General features: G+C 41.8%; 1 pseudogene; it reads left to right on the top strand.

Moving 5' to 3' along the window:
• The first annotated feature begins 732 nt into the window (after positions 1 to 732).
• Positions 733 to 11,954, top strand: LOC134479005 (interferon alpha-1-like; annotated as a pseudogene).
• Positions 11,955 to 17,229: the final 5,275 nt, after the last annotated feature.

Raw genomic sequence — 17,229 nt, 5'->3', positions numbered from 1 at the left:
TTCTCTGTTATGGGCTTATGGTTCAAGATATAAGCCCTCAGCTTCCTGCTCCTGCTGCCATGTCTTTGCTCTACCATCATGGACACTAACCCTCTGGAGCCATAAGCTCAAATAAACTTTTTCTTCTATAAGTTTTCTTGGTTAGGGTGTTTTATTACATCCCTAGAAGTGTTGGAACCAATACTTCTGGTATCAACTTGTGCATTAGCTACTTTTCAATTCCTGCGATGAAACACCATGACCAAGGCAACTAATGGAAGAAAGGGTTTATTTGGCTAATGGTTCCAGAGAGATAAGAGTTTCTTATAGTGAGGAAGCATGGCTGCAAGGAAATTTGGTGGTTAGAACAGCAAGCTCAGAGTGCACATTTTGAAATGCAAGCATGAAACAGGGATAGCAAACTGGAAATTGTCTGAATTTTTAAACTCTCAAAGTTTGCCTTCAGTGGCATAATGCCTCTAACAAGACCACATACCTCCTAAGCCTCCCCAAACAGCACCAGCAACTGGGGAACAAGTATTCAAATTGCAGAGCCTATGGAGGAATTCTCATTCAAACAGCTACAGGAGAATTATGAGGGCTTGCCAGTTGAGATGGAGGAGGTCTGACTCAGTAAGAGACTCTAAGAGATAACGCAAGATTCATAGAGAAAAAAAATACTGTCAAGTTCTGGCCTCCACATATGCATATGTGGGTGAGAGCACCCTCCAACATACCTATAACAACAGAGAGAGGGAAGGAGGGAGGGAGGGAGGGAGGAAGGGAGGGGGAAGGGGAGGGGAGGGGAGAGGAGAGGAGAGAGAAGGAGGGAGGGTGAGAAAGAGAAAGAGAGGAAGATAAGGAGGGAGAGAAAAGTTGAAACAAAGTTAATTCATATGTACAAAGAGTAAACTTTAAAACATAACATATTTTAGTAATTTTCTGCAATTTTGAAAGATGCTTAAGGATAATACTACAGATTATGAGTGCATTTAGGAAAGATAAAAGGAGGCGGGAGGAGGGAAACAGAGCACTGAGCAACACTGTTCTGAACCAAGTAGGAAATACATGGAAGAAAACAAAAACAGGGGTAGAAAATAGCTTGAGTGACAGTAAGAAAATTACACCTCAAACATTCCTTATTTAAGCCATAGCAGCAAAACAAGGGTTGTAGAGAACTTAGAGGTTCAGGACCACGTGGCTCAGAGGACCAATAGCATCTTCAAGATCCACAATGGCCAGGGCCTGTACTTCCTTGATGGCTCTCCTGGTGGTGAGCTACTCATCCACCTGCTGTCTAGGATGTGACCTGCCTCATACTCGTAACCTCAGGAACAAGAGAGCCTTCACACTCCTGGTACAAATGAGGAGACTCTCCCGTCTCCTGCCTGAAGGTCAGACAGGACTTTGGATTCCCCCAGGAGAAGGTGGGTGCCCAGCAGATCCAGAAGGCTCAAGCCATCTCTGTCCTGTATGAGTTGATGCAGCAGATCCTGAACATCTTCACATCAAAGGAGTCATCTGCTGCTTGGGATGCATCCCTGCTAGACTCATTCTGCAATGACCTCCAGCAGCAGCTGAGTGGTCTGCAAGCCTGTCTGATGCAGCAGGTAGGGGTGCAGGAACCTCCCCTGACCCAGGAAGACTCCCTACTGGCTGTGAGGGAATACTTCCACAGGATCACTGTGTACCTGAGAGAGAAGAAACACAGCCCCTGTGCCTGGGAGGTGGTCAGAGCACAAGTCTGGAGAGCCCTGTCTTCCTCAGCCAACTTGCCGGCAAAATTGAGTCTTATTCTAACAGAAATGATTCTCACTGCCAGACATTTCAAAGATTCATTTGCATCTTAATCTTGAGATAAATTCAATTGCTAGGTATTTTTAAGAGTATAAGGCTACATTGTGTTCAACTCTAGGGGAACTAATTATTCTTTATGAACACAAAGATATATTCATAGGAAGTAGCCCCAAAGGAAGTGTCCTAAATGACAGAATTCTGAGTTGCAGAAAGGCTGGAGAGTTGGCCCTCGTGATTTTAAAGAAGTGCCACACCCAAACTATTGTCCTGTCATTGTACAATGAGCTAGTAGGCATCATTGCCACATGCTTCCTACCGGGGCTTCAAAGCAACCACTTCCTGGAATAGGGATATACAATGAGGAGTTCCTTTCCACCATCTCCTTTAATTCCCTCACCTTGAAAAATATTACAGGATCATGAGAGTCCAAAACACATTGACAGAATCCTCGAATCCTCAGCATTCTTGACTAGCTGACATTGCAAAACTAACCACTGGTATCCAGCGAACAGGAGAAATGTACATAATTCTAGGGCAAAGGGGACTGGAAACTATTAAAGGAACTGACAATACAAAACCTGCAACACAGCTGTACAAAGAGCATAACTTTATGTTGAAATTCTTTTCTGTTAGGGGTGTGTGTGTGTGTGTGTGTGTGTGTGTGTGTGTGTGTGTGTTTGTTCACTTCAATTTCTCTAAGCCTCAGTTTTCTCTAGATTAAAATGAGGTCAAAGTGCTTACATGGTTGTCCTGAACAGCAAACAAAAGTGTGCATTGTAAAAGCACTTAGCTACTCTCTTCCACATAGAGTATTTTAAATATGCTAGGTATCTGTTAAGAGCTGGACTGATTGAGTGAGGTTTTTCCCCAAGCTACTGATTTATGGAGAAGGAACACAGCGTTGCAGGGTCAATATATATGCTGGGGCCAGGGCCTGGGAGGAGCTGTGGCTTAGGATCCTGAGAACCCAATTCTTCCTACCTTGAGGGGCTGTGGTGATCAGCCTATAATGCTCTCGAGATACCCTGTGTTCTCTCTGTACAATGTTGTTTTATTAGCTTTTTGCTGACAGTTCTATTTGTATGGTGGTTTCTGCTGATTACCATTTCTCCCCTGGAACTAGTATATACAGTGCTATACTTTTTTAATAAGTTTGCTTGGCATAAGATACAACTTGTGCAAATTTTTCAAACTCTTATCTCCTATCCTCTTTATCTTCTGACTCCTGGTGTTCTCTCTCTCTCTCTCTCTCTCTCTCTCTCTCTCTCTCTCTCTCTCCCTCCCTCCCTCCCTCCCTCCCTCCCTCCCTCTCTCCCTCTCAGGACCCTATCACTAAAAGCAAACAAACAAACAAACAAAAAACCAACTGCTGTTCCAGATCAAGTATTTCCCAATATTTTATTGTATATGAAATATTATAAAAATGTTGAAAAAATACTTTTCAATGTATTACTTTTCTCTCTAAAATTCTTAGGCCATATATCCACTACTCAGTAGCTGACTTCAGAGGGTGGAGTTTAATAGGACAGCATTAGGTTATGAAGTCTGGGGAGGCAGAGACACACCACAGGTGAGGAACACTCATCACTTGAAGGGATTCTCTTTCCTACATTCAGTTAGGAGATAGAGGCTCCGTGGGAAAACTTTTAGAGGGAAGTACAGAAGTCTGTGATGGCAGCTGTTACCTTTGCCATATGACTCTGTCATCTCTTTCTTCACCTTTCTGCCTGTTCACACGTAGCTGCTTTCTCTTCTGTCTGGTTTCAGCTCAACAGTTTCCCTAAAGAGCAGAAGCCACAAATAGAAAGCAGAAGTAAAATAAAATGTCTGTGTGCTGTGATCCGTCTGCTAGAGAGCACCCCTAATATCTGTTCCGTATAATTTAATGTCATACCCAAAGGAAGTATGCAGAATATAGTGCTTCTGGGTTAAGGAAAACCCAGGGAAGCGTGTGCCTGGAAAGTAAGTCTACCAAGGACAGCAACTGGACTGAGTGAGGGCAGATTCTGGTCATGCTGAAAGCTCATCACTGACTGGGGATTTTCTTCATGCTGCCGAGGACCATTTTTGTGGTAATCTTAACAGCTACATATTGTAACGGAATATGTGATGTAAAAAGTGCATCACAATATTGAAATATTTTACCTATCTTAGTAGACATCTTCAGAGCATTTTATTTCTAAGAGTTCTGAAGGAACTCAAGGAAGAGTTCTGAAGAAGCAGTTACTCCTCACATGGGAATAGCTTTTTATGTTCAGCTAGGACAAGTCTGTAGGTAGGAATACTGGAAGACAGTTGGCATCCTGCACCAAAGTGAAATATGCAGTATTCCCTTGCTGATACAGGCACCAGGCACAATTCCCACCGTTTTGTTTCCTTTCTCTCTTTCTTTCTTTCTTTCTTTTTTCTTTTTCTTTCTTTCTTTCTTCCTTCCTTCCTTTCTTTTTTCTTTCTTTCTTTCTTCCTTCCTTTCTTTCTTTTAAACTTTTCATTGAGAAATCACTGTAAGCACTTTTTTCTCCCCCAAGAAGTACCTGATTGCTCTGTTCATTCACACTCTTTAATTCTAACCTACTCCAAAAGCCTTTTTCTTTTTCTTTATGGTGTCTGACATTAGTCTCCCCCAAAGAGAACGAAATCACAAATAAAAAAACAAAAGATGAGTGGGAGTTCTCATTTTGTAGAAATTCCCAAACAAAGAATTATTTTCCCACCTTCTTTGGATGAATAATTTTAAAAAGTTTTATTTGTATTTTATGTGTATGGGTGTTTTGCAAGCACGTATATCTATCACCTGTGTGCAGTGCCTGAGGATGCCAAAAGAGGACACCATATCCCCTAGGACTGAGATTATGGACAGATGTGAGCCTCCATGTGGTACTGGGAATCGAATGTTGGTCCTGTGGAAGAGCAGCCAATGCTTGTAACCGTTAAGCCATTTCCCCAGCCTTAGTGTAGGATGCTTTTTAAAAGTAGACAATGATATCTATTACGATGGTATAGCTGTAGCTAGAAGGAAATCAGAACCTGGACCATTGTATGCTTTTCCTGAGAAAGTAACACCAGAGAAGTGACCCAATAACTGCCTGGATAGAGGAAGGCGGTCGAGTCTGGAGATTTGCTTGTTTTCTGTCTCTGCAGAAATCTACTTGTCTTAGAGCTAATGAGCAATTTTTTTTTCTGCAATGAATTTGTTACTCTAGCAGAAGGAACCTTTTTGCTTGGCTTTTATATCATGTAGAAACACTCCCTGATTCTGTAAAACATGTTTTTCCTTGGCAATGGATAGCGTTGTGGGAACAACGCATTTAGAATGTGTTCTTTGTCACTATCGCATTTAGAGGACAATAGCTCCTCCCATGTTAATCCTGCTGGGCTCTGCAGGTCTCAGGAGGGGAGGAAGGATGTGGTATTGTCCTGTCTGATGTGCATTACACGGCTCTAATTAGAGGTTGCTTTACAAGTTCCTACTTTCTAGAAGTCTCTTCTCTTGAGCATCCTAACCCGTTGTAGAAGGAATGACAGTGCATCAGTGCCAATCTCGCTGGGCCCTTAAAGAGAACACAGACGCAGGTAAAGCAACACGAGAGATTATTAGGATAGCCCATGACAACTATGGACTGGGGGGCACCCACAGGCACCAAGGAGACGGGCAGCACATTGTAACTAAGGAAAAAGTGTGACTGCTGATGAGGGTGGGGGCTTTCACTTCACTGGGACCAGCCTGGCCTCTGCCTGTGGTCAGAGAACAACTTGTGCATTGCTCTAGTCCCGTTATTGGATCAGGGTTAGGGTTTACATGTGGAAGGACATTGTCTCTGGCCTTCTATGCTCTCCATCCTTGTAAATGGGCTAGTCAGGGCTCAGGGTGACATAGATATATTTCTAATTGAATTTCATCTTAGAAGATGCCTTAAATTATGAAAATAGTCTATATTTATGTAGTACTGTGTGATAATTCATACATATGCACATGGAGTCAAGTTTTATATACTTTAAACATGGATCTCCTTAAAGACCATTTTCTTTTTGCAGAGAAAATACTGAAAAACCTTTCTTACAATTTAAAATTGGCCATGGCATCATGGACATCTCTTTGTAAACAACAGGTAGCAACACCCATGATCCTCTCCTTCCTGAGAGGATCTTAGCCCCCAGAATCCATTTTTTGGGGGCGTTGTTGTTGGTGTAAGCCTGGCTGATGTTGTTATTGCGTAACCTCTTTCCACTCTCACTACTTCTATATTTGTCGTTGTTTGTGTCATCAACTTTTTAAAATATAAATAATTATACCTGAAAGTTTTACTATTGTCTCTGTACTGACACACTGCCCTGGACTTCTCTATAGCTATATTTTGTTTCATAAAGCAGCTTTTTATGTATTTTGAAAACTGAGAAGATGGTCTGGATATGGGTGGGATGAGTTGGAAGAGTATTTATTGACCTGCTCCATCACCAACATCTGATTGATAGAAGAACCAGGCGTGAATCCTTTTGCTGAAGCTTTGCTGTGCAGTGTCTAGTCTACATAACAAGGAACACAGGTTGGTGGCCACAATGACTTGGTGAACACAGAGTTTTTGGGGAAAGATCAATGTGTAGTGTCAGATGAGTTATGTACCATTTCGAGCCTTAGAACCAAAAGTGTGACTGTGGCCATGCCTTGAATTTTGAACCTTCCTGATTCCTGAGTTGCAGTGGTCAAGACCTACTAATGTCCAATAATATACAGAACACATTTAAATAAAGAGCCTTAACCACATAGGTCGACCTCCATCGAATAACTGGTTAAGGATGTAGGAACCCATCTTTCCCTTGTTCTACATCCTTACTCCATCAGAAAACAAAACACAGGAAGTCTATCTGCTTAGAACACAAATGTGTCCTGCTAGAGAACATGGAAGGAAAGCAGAGTGGCATAAAACATTTCTAGAGCATTCTGAGGGATGGAACAGTGCCGTTGGGCTATGTGGAGTTAACCATTTAAAAGTTTTTTAATGTTAAAAAAGGCAAATGACTGAAGAGGCTTCTGAGAGTCCAGTGCTGTTCCAGGGAGAAGGCACCAACAGCCACTACCACCAGCATGGGTGACTCAGGCCACAGAAGCCTATGGAGTATTTGAAAGAGACTGTATAGGTTATTTTAGCATTCTTTGCAAATGTGTATGTGCTTGTTTGCATGTGCATATACATGTGCATGTGTGTGTGCATGTGTGCACGCGCGTGAGTGTTTTCCCTAAAAAGCAGCACATTACCACAGTGTAGAGAAGCTTATTTATGGAACGCAGGCATCCCAGGGAAACTGAGAAACTATCCTTCATTCAGTTTCTTTAAAATACAAATGTGGTGCAGATAGTATATGCATGTACTGAGGGTCAGAGCCTTTGAGTACATTTTGAGAGAAGTGGTTCAAAGTTCTGCTCAGAAGAAGAAAGCAGCAGTAGCTGCAGCAGCAGCAGCAGCAGCAACAACAACAACAACCACAACAACAACACACTGTATTGAGAAATCACAGCTGCTCTTCGTAGCAAAGCCTTTTGTGAAGGTTAATTTACGGCTTTTGCACCCCCAGTTTGATGTGGCATTGGTGACTGAACCCACTCCTAAGTAAGTTACACAGCAGCCCTCTACTCTTTTCCCCTTTCCTCACTAATGCTAGGGTTGGAGCCCAGGACACCTCATGTAGAGTGGTGAATTGCCCTTCCACTGAGCCACACCTCCAGTTCAAACCTCTACTCTTCTTTCATTCTTCATTCATTCCAATACTAGGCACTCAAAAGGAGAATTTCATGCATACTAGCCAAATGCTCGCCCTTGGAGCTAGATCCCCATCTCATTAGTCATTCTTTAGTGTTTTAGGGTACAGTTGCTCCAAATGTTTGCAAAGTTGCCCAAACAGGTCTTGAATTTGAAATTCTTCTGTCTCACATTTGTGACTCTGGTATTATTAGGTCAAGCCTATGTTCTCTTTTAGCAGAAGGAAACTTCACTCCAGTGGAACCCATTGAAGAGTCCTCATGAGCTCCACTCACTCTGATTTCCTTTGAAGCAAACAGATTCATCACTGACAGCCCCAGGATACCATCCCACCTCCCCTTGCATCTATCAACTTCCAGTAACAGCACTGTGGCCCAAACAGGATACCCCTTGCTACAAGTAAGCTTTGAGAGGTTCATCTGGGGCCATGTGACACAGTCTAGTGTACCATCTGCAATTGTCACAGAGAGGACAGCACTTCAGACATGACAGTTTTGTTAAAGAGTTGTTAAATGTCTGTAAAACCAGAATGTCTGCCTCTAAAACTAGAGAAACTCATGATACAGGGACAAAAATGTGGGGGAAAAAATCTGCTTTGAAGCCAATTATAAACAAAGAAAAAGACATTCATCTACCCATGGTACATGTACACACGCATACACATACAGTAAACACAAAGGGCATTATTTCCTACAAACAGAAAATAGACCTATTCAATCTGCAGTTACCTTCCTCTGCCTCCAGATTTCATGCCACGAGTCTTCCTGGGCTCTTCTCGTGACCCCATTCTTTGTTTCTTTTTAAGGACTATGCAGACAAACCACATCCCAACTCATTGTTTTAGCTTTGAAGATTAATTTTGCCCCTAAGATGTCCTTTAAATGAATATCATTCAAGTTATTTTACCGAGAAGGCTGAGTGAATACTCCTGCTCTTGGCATCTCCCCTGACAGGTAATATATGGGTGAATATTCTCAAAGACCTCACAGCAATATAAGTCCCATTAGTAGCATTTCTTAGATAGTAATGTCATCTTAATTATTATCAAAATTAATGGCAAAAAAATTAAAATTCATCTAATTCCCTTTCTATTTTCATTCAGATTTCTGGACAGAGTATTTTCATGGCCTTGAGGGATTATTAACATACAATCCACCCAGCTGGAGTTAGTGTTGCTGTGAGTGGAGAGGCTGGTTGCTAGTCTTTTATGAATTAGTTGATCTGGTTCCTCCTTTCTGTCCTCAAAGCTATTTGAGTCTCCAGTAAATGAGAGGAAATACAATTATCTGGCCTCACAGAGGCAGTGGTTCTGCACGGCAGTGGCTCTCTGTTTAGTCTCTGCCAGATGCATCCCGGTACACCTGTCTTTGTAGACTCCTAGGTCAGCGTCCAGCTTTCACCTTGCTCTTGTCCTGAGTCACCCAGCTTTGCTACACCATGTTTCCCCAATTGACACTTTCCTCTATCCTAAGTGAAGTTCACTTTCTTTCACTTTATGACAATGGAAGTTTCAACACGTTTTTTTAGGCCACAAAACCCCTAAGGAGTTTTATTTTTTAAAAAAGTAGAAATAATAAATAAAAAGTGAAGGAGATTGTCTTAGTGAGGGTTTACATTCCTGCATAAACACCATGACCAAGAAGCAAGTTAGGGGAATGGTTTATTCAGCTTACACATTCACATTGCTGTCTTTCACCAAAGGAAGTCAGGACTGGAACTCACACAGGGCAGGAAGCAGGAGCTGATGCAGAGACCATGGAGAGATGTTACCCACTGGCTTGCTTGTCCCCCCTCCCCCCCGGCTTGCTTAGCTTGCTCTCTTATAGAACCCAAGACTACCAGGCCAGAGATGGCACCATCACAATGGGCTGGGTTCTAATGGCTTGATCACCAGTTGAGAAAATGCCTTAGGACTGGGTCTCATGGCAGTATTTTCTCAACTGAGGCTCTTTTCTCTGTGAAGACTTCAGCTTGTGTTAAGTTCACACACAAAGCTGGCCAGGATGTTTAGGATACACAGCACTAGGATCAGAGACAGTGATGGTGATGCTGCGTTTCTTGCAGGGTATGGAATATGGGTAGTGTATCAGACTGCATACATAAACACATGTAGGGCACTAGTCTGTGAGTAGTTAGCTGTCAGTGAAGGTTAACTCATCAGTCCACCACTGTCAAATTGTCAAATATGTAATTCGCCAGGATTTAAGAAGATTGATGATAAATACAGCATTTACAAGATACAAAATATTTTACTTTGCTCAAGTTGAAGGGATCCTTAAACACCATCTAGGAGCCAATTCCAATGCAAACACTTAAGGGACTTTATTATGGGATTGCAAGCAAGGTCTCTCACTGTCGCCATTGCAGCTGGTCAGAGTGAGAGCCCCAAGTCTAGAGGTAAAGGGTATTTATTGTAGTGAGAGCAAGCTTGAGGAATTTCCCTATGGGTCAGCAAGTTAGTATTTTAAAAACTGCATTTCTGGCTTAATCTACAGAAACCAAACATGGGGACAAAAACACCTGACAAACAGAGTGATTAGGTTATCTATTCTTTGCAGGATGTCTCAAGTTATCTCTATGTACCTTGACCCTGGTATTGTAGCCTGACTGGCTGTTGCTAAGCAGGTGGGGTTGCTGTAGAATGCTTGCTCAAGAGCACTCTGATTTTCTTCCTGGAATTGGAGTTTAGTCCCAGGTCTTGCACAAAACAGAGTTGGTTAGGCTTTGCGATTTCTTTAATAAAAATGGAATTAGGACAAATTGGACTTTTTTTTTTCAGCTGTGAAACAAAAAACCACTTTGGTTTTCGGTCCTGAGGTTTACTGGCACTTGTATATGAGGGACACAAGTCACCATGGAAGCCTTTCACACAAACACAAACTCAAGGATTTTATATACAGGAAAGAAGAGGGAACAATAATTCTAGAACCCGGGTTTTGAAGTGACAGGAAAGTGTTTGTGCTCTCTCAGTGTGAGGTGTGAAGTGGGGTGCTAAGAAATGTTGTCACTGTGCACAAGGAGTTAATATGATGTGATGAATGACTCTGCGTGAGTCACATGGTGAGGGGGAAGCAGTGTTGCCTTAGGATTAGAATTATCACACTCAGACACAATGGGGAAGAACCCATACTCAGGATGGTTACAGCAGGGAGAACATCAGACCTCAGTATGAAAAATGTAGGCCAAGAGGGCAGAGGGCATTAATAGTGACCTGGAGAGACCAGTGATTCACAACTGCATGGCCTGCAAGAATGTGTTCCCTGAGGAGAAAAACCTCAGGGGAGTTGTTTCAGAAGTAATGAGTCACTTTCAAACAACCTCCCTCTGCTCCTGCTGCTTCCTGGCCATGAATGGTTCAGAAAAACACAGCACAGTTTCAGAGACCCACAGAGCTTCAGGGGCATCTCTCTGCATGTAAAAGAAGGGTGGAAAATAGAGGTACAGACTGTGCCTAAACATTTGTCCCTATAGCAGACGAATATTTGAATATGCAGAAAGTCTATAGTTGTGGATGTGTTTGTGAGTGACTATATACATATACACACTTCAGAGTATAGACCAAGTTCTTTGGAATGATGATTTCCATTTGGAGTGGAGTCTCTGGTTTACTGAGGATACTCACCTTCCTTGCAAAAGTATTATTTTAGGCTTGTGCTCTCAGGTCACACTGAGAACACTCAAACAAAAAAACACAGGTAAACTGTAGGGAAGTGTTCAGACATGACAATGGTGTTTACTGCATAGAAGCCAGGCATGCACAGGCTGTCTTTACAGAACCTGGAGCCAAGACTCAGCCAGCCCCAGCTCAGACAGTGACACCCTCATTTCAACATGGCCCTCTTCCTCCCTCTACTGGCCATCCTGGTGATGTGCAGCTATGTACCTCATGCTTAGCAAGAAGACATTTGTGCTCCTGGGCCAAATGAGAAGAGTCTCCTCTTCCTCTTGCAGGAGTGACAAAGGAGCTTTTAATTCCAAAGGAACATGGTGGACGGTATCCTGTTCCTCAGAATCCAGGTTATGTCTTTCCTCCAGTTGAGGCTCCAGTAGATCCCACCCTCCAACTCTTGCTCACAGACAGCTCCCCTGATGCTGGAATGCAGCCCTCCTGACAAACTCCATGCTGAGCTCCTTCAGCAACTGGAGGACCTGCAGTATGTTAGGTGGCAGTGATGGGAGGGGAGGTCTGCCCTACAAGTGCCCTTGACATACTTCAGGGGGATCCATCTCTACCTGAAAGAGAAGAAATACACTGAATGTGCCTGGGAGATTGTCTGTGCGGAAGTCCAGAGCCTTCTCTGCAAGAAGAGGGTTGCAAAAAGATGAAGCAAAGGTAGACCGGAGTCTTCTAGAAAGCATTGTTCTGGGTGCTCTGACACCTCAGACTTGGACCTTTGTTATTTCAAGTGACTCCTATTTATACTTTGGTCATATTTGATTTAATTGCATTTAGGAAATACTTTAATAATGTTCATATATATATATGTATGCATATATATATATATATATGAAATAGATTCCTATCCAGGGAGATTAGTCTCTCAGAGATGACTGACCTGATATTTCTTTATTCATCTATCTATCATCTATCTATTTTCATGTACTTATGAGATTTGTACAGTATACATAACAACAAATTTATCTTCATATTTTATTACATTTTGCAACAACTGATTTTAATTTTCTTTACTCCGTCATTTTGCTTATTTTCTTTAATTAATAATTTCTTATATTTCAGCTTACTGAAAACAAATCAACACCCATGTTTTGTAAACCAAAATAAAAGAGCAGTAAGATGTATGCTGTTGCAGGCACAAGTTAAGATTGTGGCAGTTTCTGATATTTACTTCAAGAATTAGGAGTGAGCAAGTGAACAGATTCTGCTGTTTGAATCTGCCAGATTTACAGGGAAAGGTGGAGTCCATCTAATTGCAATGATCCCCAAGGCTATAAAGGGCAGTAAAGGACATTGGCAGACTCAGAGCAGAGACTTATGTATCAGTAGGGTCTGGTGGGAAGCTGAAAAGGAAAAACCAGCTTCCTTTGCAAGCTGCCTTGGAGAAAATAAAGCACACCTCTTCAGATGGAAACCACACAACGAGTTCCTGAAAAACGTTTTGAAGGACTATTCTGAGGCGACAGCACAAAATATAGGAGAACACACAAGCATCCCAAAAATGACGTCAGGAAACTAATACATGATGTGAGCACAAATAATGGTGAAGAAATCGAGATGATGAGGAAACAAAAACAGATGCATTGCAATCAAAGAACCCCCTGTAGATACACATCTGCAGGCCCTGATGACAGACTAGGTAAAACAACAGAATAAAGGCTTCTGAAATTGCAAGCAGTTGTGATGGGATCGCCTGAACAAAATCTGAATTCTGCGTATTCAAGAAGTCGAGACATGCAAAAACGGAAATTCAATGAAATAATAGGCACAATTTCCCTCTGTTTGCAACAATTCAAACATCCAGGTAAGGCTCCAACAAGAACCAGGTACAACTATGTGTTTTTGTCACATTGCCCACAGACCACAGACTATCTGGGGTGTTTGAATGTGTGCCTCCCAGTTGGAACAGGGAAAAGGTACAGTTAGTCACCTGGTAGCACAGGGTAACTTTTCCATTACAAAGAGCACATAAGACAGAGATGCCTTCCAACTGACCTCGATCTAGTCTCAAATTATCCTGGCACACAGTGACTGTGGGAAAGATGCCTGCAGTCATATTGGTGATGTTGGAGACACTGTAACACTCTCCACCTTTTAAATCCACCCAGGTTTCCTCCTACGGTAGCATTCTGATTCATTCCAAATTTTGGGAACCACAGGAAACCAAAAATCATTGCCCCAAAGAAGTGCACACAGTTACAGGGAGCACATGGGCTGGTGTTATTTTTCTGTATGTGGTGTGGAGGGGTGACCCACTGAATAGAAGGAGAGGGCTTCAAGGGTTTACATCCTGCTAAAAAGAAATGGAAGTTCAAATTGCCTGCATTTCCCCTTCTTATTGTTTTTATGTGTGAAAGTACTGTGTCAAACTCTCTTTACTCTAAAACTTCTCGATATCACATTACTCCTTTAATACCCAGCTTCTCCTCATTGATTTGACCCAGCCATGAACAAATTCCAACAGGCTGTGCCAGGCAGCAGAGAAGGCAGCTGGCCAAGGATCCTTTCTGTCATTGTCCATCCTCCCAATATGCTGGATTCTTCTCATGTCTCTTGGACTGCTTCTGTTGTCGTTTCAAGCTTTAAACTCGTTCTGAACCTTAGCTTGAGTGTGTTTGGTCATGCCTCTTGCCTGGTTACCACCCACAGTCTTATTGTGGTCAATAAGAACCCAAAACCTCGTGGATATTCAAATAAATAGATAAAGGAAGGGCTATGAAGGGTCAACTGTAAGTGCATATAGGAAGCATACAAAGTGGTTTACAAACTTGTGGGTGCCTATGGAGCTATTCTGTAATGAAAACAGTAAACTATACTGTGTAAGTCAGATGCGGCCAATTCCATGATCATGTAGTGTGTTTGGAGTGGGGAATGGGGGTTGTTGTGCTTGAGAAGAAAGGGAAGCATAGAGAAAGTCTCTGACAGAACATGAGTGGAAACAAAAGTTTAATCTAGAGCCAGCTGTGCTTCTATCACAGATAAATCCCCTTGTATAAGGTAGGGCTGAAGATTGAGTGCGGGATTTTCTGGGGGCCAACTCTGACTTTCAGGCTGTATTACTCCCTCACGTCTCTAAGTGGGAACTGTCAGCTGTTAGAGCATGTAAAACATGAGGGCGCTTACAAGGTGGAAGGAGGACTGTTGCCCTGTCGCTGAGAATAATGTCTCCTTAGGATTTTTATACGCTCCCTTAGTTCCCTTGCTATGCGGAAGCATTGACATTTTATACTATTTTTTGTGCCAGTTTCCCATTTCTCACATCTTGCTGTTTCCTGGGTTGTCTGGGTCCTTTTCATAAAGCCCTTTCCTCTCGCTAGAGTGAAGAGTTTTCTCTATGTCTGTCTTACCAACTGCAAATTTTCTTCACTGACATCCAGGTATTTATTTTGACTTGATTGTTGTACAGATTGGCAGACAGAGATCTAGGTTCATTCTTCCAACTCCACAACTCCAATGTGTGCTGTTGCTAATTCAGTGAAATTCATGTAGCTGTCTATATTTATTTCTGGGCCAACAGTCTCATTGCACTGATCCTCATAGGGTTAGTCCTGCTAGTCTGATGACTACAACACTATACTACATTCAGTCAGGTGCTGTAATACCCCATCACTGCACTTTCTGCTTCTGTGTATGTTCGAGAATTGGTGTTTTTGTTTCTAAGTGTAATGTTGTTACACTTTATTGAAACTTCATTAAATCTTAGGTAACTATTTTCATATTATCGTTTTAAAGAAAAAAATTTTACAAAATGGGGTTCCCCAAGTGTTATACTGAATGTTACTGACATGAATGGTATTGCTTCCCTATCTGAACAGCAAACATCACTTCCTCTTTGCTTTTATAACAACTGACACCACCTATTTTTTCCCACGACAAAAGCTAATGGGTGTTTTTCTCTCTAGGGAAGTAGAAAAGAATAAACAAACAAATAAATAAATAGTTAACTGTCATGAACATTTGAATGCATGCTATCTACTTGTTTCATTTTACTCTCTGACATCATCATGAAATAAATATAATGAAAGACCTCAAGGAAGAATTCCACCATTTACTTTTAACACTTCAAAAAATATAGTACAATTAAATGAAAAAATATGTGCAACTGGAGGATGTAAAATTCTTCCTTTCTGGAAAAGTAGTCTGGATGTCTGTATCATGCGATTTAGAGGTGAATGGAGGGAGATGGGGATTCAAGACCCCTTCCTCCCTTACTTCAACCAAAATGTATAAACAATTTTAGTTTTTGTTTCCTGTTGAACAACAACCAAATGCTCGATCATCAGTGTGACAGTATGTCCTTATAAATATTTCAAACATAACAAGTATTTGATGATTAAGGGTGGATTATAAAATGAGCATTTCGCAGAACAATTAGTACTTATTGCTAGGAATAAAATTAAAAAAACTAGAAAATGTCTTCAAAAATATAGACAAAACATACTTTTGCTATTATTGTCTTGATATTCTTGACACTGATTCCTGGGACTGTGTATTTCTACTGAAATAAAAAGCTCTCCACATGAACACAATAAACATAAGAACTTCTAGAGTTTATGATTTTGAAAACCAAGTATATAGCACATCCAGTATGAATGATGGCATCATCAGGATGTGGCAAGTGCACTCTCAGGCAGTAGGTTTCAGGAAGGAGGGCTAAAGATATGGTGATACGCTGAAGCAAAAAGTGAGTAGACTCAGAACCCACCAATCGAGTCACATGGTACTTCGAAAACTGGCATAATATTAGTATCAGACCACACACACACACACACACACACACACACACACACAGAGACAGAAACAGAGAGAGACAGAGACACAGAGAGAGAGACATAGACAGAGACACAGAGAGAGACAGAGACAGAGACACAGAGACAGAGACACAGAGAGAGACAGAGACAGAGAGGCAGAGACACAGAGACATAAAGACAAAGACAGATACACACAGAGAGAGAGAGAGAGAGAGAGAGAGAGAGAGAGAGAGAGTCAGAGAGTCAGAGAGGGGGTAGGAGGGAAGGAGGGAGATAGACAAAAGAGAATAAAATAGCATTCAGGGGATGATCATTATAGGCTGAAGAACACTGTAGACATCAGTGCACAAAGGGTGGACAGAAAGGGGGATGTTTATTTTCATAATGACTTTGAGGGTACAGGGAGGTACAACCTCATGGCCGGCTGGAACTGGCTCCTAAGAGAGAGAACTATCAGCAAAGCTCTGTCAACTGTAATGAGTCCCCAAAGGGAATAACAATAACAAAACATAATTTACGTATTTGTTCTGCAGAGCCTTTGTGCTGTGAAAGCTTTAACCAGTGTCTACACAGTAAAGGAAACTCATAGAGCCATGAGAGCATCATTTCCAATTTCAAAGAAGCGAAGAAAACATTTGCTCAAAAAGAGCCAATGAGGCCAATTTGGATACTTGGTATATATTTTTATACATGTATGCACTTTGATGTTCTACCTTACTGTTTTCATTGGATATAAGAGTTTCTGTTTATATTTGGTATATCTGAGGTTTAATGGGAAAATTAAATTTTGATTTCAAAATCATATCTGAGCTTTGTTCTTTGAGGCCACAGAGAACACACAAATGAGCTCTTCCCTTCCAAAAGGGAGAAAAATGACAGAAAAACGCTTTGAAAACATTCTTCTGCCTGCTCTGTGATTTCAAAGACTTCCACTTGTCTTTGGTCGCATGGAAGGCTCTGACTCCTACTTAGATGGGATGGCGTTGATTTCTAGGGCCCTGTCTGTTTCCATTCCCAAGTTTCAGGATTAATTATATGTACTGCTGTACCTAAATTTACATGGGTGCTGGGAAATAAACCAGGTACTTGTGTGTGCTGTAAGAATACTGAGGACTGAGCCATTCAACAGCTTCTAAGAACTCTTGCTCTCTTGCTATTGCCTGCCCTTCCCTGCTCTCTCCTCACGTGATCAGGGCCAGCCTCTATTCCTCTACTCCACTTCTCTCTCTGCCTTTCTCTGCCTCTACTACCCCATTCCCATCCCCACGCT

This window comes from Rattus norvegicus, chromosome 5 (genome assembly GCF_036323735.1).
Source record: "Rattus norvegicus strain BN/NHsdMcwi chromosome 5, GRCr8, whole genome shotgun sequence".
NCBI classification, from domain to species: Eukaryota; Metazoa; Chordata; class Mammalia; order Rodentia; family Muridae; genus Rattus; species Rattus norvegicus.
Note: the sequence above shows the minus strand (reverse complement) of the source record. Positions and strands in the feature narration are given on the sequence as shown.